This window comes from Octodon degus, unplaced genomic scaffold (assembly GCF_000260255.1).
Source record: "Octodon degus isolate 3935 unplaced genomic scaffold, OctDeg1.0 scaffold00127, whole genome shotgun sequence".
Taxonomy (NCBI): Eukaryota; Metazoa; Chordata; class Mammalia; order Rodentia; family Octodontidae; genus Octodon; species Octodon degus.
In genome coordinates this window covers 1658125-1660067 of record NW_004524703.1, presented here as the reverse complement: position 1 = coordinate 1660067, position 1943 = coordinate 1658125, and positions in this window count along the sequence as shown.

Sequence of the window (1943 nt, the reverse complement as noted above, 5' to 3'; positions counted from 1 at the left end):
GGGGGATATAGCTCAGTAGAATAGCGCTTACCTGGCAAGTGGAAGGGCCTGAGTTCAATCCCCAGTTCCGCCACAAGAAAAAAAAAAAAAAATCAAAACAAAAAACAGAATTGATTCTTCTATTTCTTCTGGAAGACAAACTCAATATATGGGACATCTAGCAGGTTGGGTTATTATTTCCCTTGTGTTCTTCAGATTATTTGGAGCTTTTACATCATCCTTTATCAACATTGTTTGAGGGTTAGTTAATATTTGTAAAACATTCTGTTCTAAGCACCATGTATTTTATAAGTACCTTGTGTTTATAAAATGAATTCCTGCAGCAATGTGAATTTTCTCTATACATGTAAGTGGTTACAATGCAGATGGAGGTCTACAACCACCTTGGTGAACTTAAGTTGGCTATCACTGGATGTGCTGCAATCAAATGGGATAGTGAAACCTCACACAGTGGGAACTAGCTCACAAATCACTAAGCCTGAAAAGTCGAAATGCTGAAATCAAGAATATTTGGAAATACATATATAGTGTGGTTTTGGTCTTGAACACACTATGCCACCCAGGTTGGCCTACTGGCAGGTATTCTCCTGCATCAGCCTCTGGAGGGCTGTGATTATAGGATATATATGTATATATAATATATAAATATATATTATATATTATATATATTTGTTATACCGGGTCTTGCTATGAAGTTCAGGTTGTTGTTGAGTTCGCTAGGCATCCCAGGCTGGCCTTGAACTTGAAATGATACTCCTTCCTCAGCTGCCCAAGTGCTGGGATCATAGGTGTGTGCCACCACACCCAGCTGGAAATATTTGAAATAGTGTGTAGTTGTTCTATTTATGAAAACTTTAGTAGCAGTATTGTATTTGACTAAGGGGATTTAAGATGTACTTTCAATTTGTGGTATTTGCATACTCAACTGGAGCAAAGTAGTTAATAGATTTTGTATGTTTTCATATTTATTTTTGTTTTTTGAGACAGCATTGGGCTATGTCCTTCAGGCTATGTCCTTCAGGTTGGCCTTGAACTGTGTAATTTACCCTCCAGCCATCCTTCTGACTTATCCTCATCCTCCTGAGCGATGGGATCAGGCCTACATATACTAACACACCGGGCAACCAATATCAAGCAAACTTAAAGGCTGTAAACATGTATCACAGGCCTTTTTATTTTCAACACAAATGGCAGGGGAAAAAAATACCCCTGACTTATTTTTTTGGATTCCTCTCCTCAGTCCTGCTGTACTGAGGACTGACACCACGACCTTTTCATTGAGCTACATCAAACCCTTTAATATTTTATTTATTTATTTATTTTTTCTAAATTCCCCGGGCAGGGTTTGAATTTGTAATTCTCCTGCCTCAGCCTGGCACTCGGGTTGGAGTGTTCATAGTTTGTAAAACAAATAATTATACCTATCCGTACATCGCAATTCTATTAAAAAGATTAACAAGAGTCTATGATTAAAAATCTAAAATGCAAATTTAATTTAATTTTAGAAACAAAAATCATTAATGTAATACCAAAATCCACTTCTCGGAAAGAGGACTCCTTTCAACTTTGGAACGTTGGTCTTCATTGGGTTTGAACCCGGAGGGTTCACAAGGTTTAGAGTGCTAAAAAAATAAAACAAAAGCAAAACCGAGAAAAGCACCCGCTTTCCGTGTGCCTACACCGGGGTCCCGCGGGGCACGGGCGCTCGGCCGACCGGGGAGCACCCTTTTGTTTCAATGCTTCGGGCCCCCGGGTTGCGGCAACTTGGAACCCCAAAGGCAGCCCCCGAAGGCCGCCTCCGGCGCTGCTTGACCCGGAGCCCGCTGCTTCCCTTCTTTAGATTTCCGTTTCCTCCGCCTCGGAAGAAGCAGCGCCGCGCTGGCCCGAAGCGCGCCCCGCGGACCGGCCCGGAGCGCGCCCGGCAGGTGGAGGCCGCGCGTCCG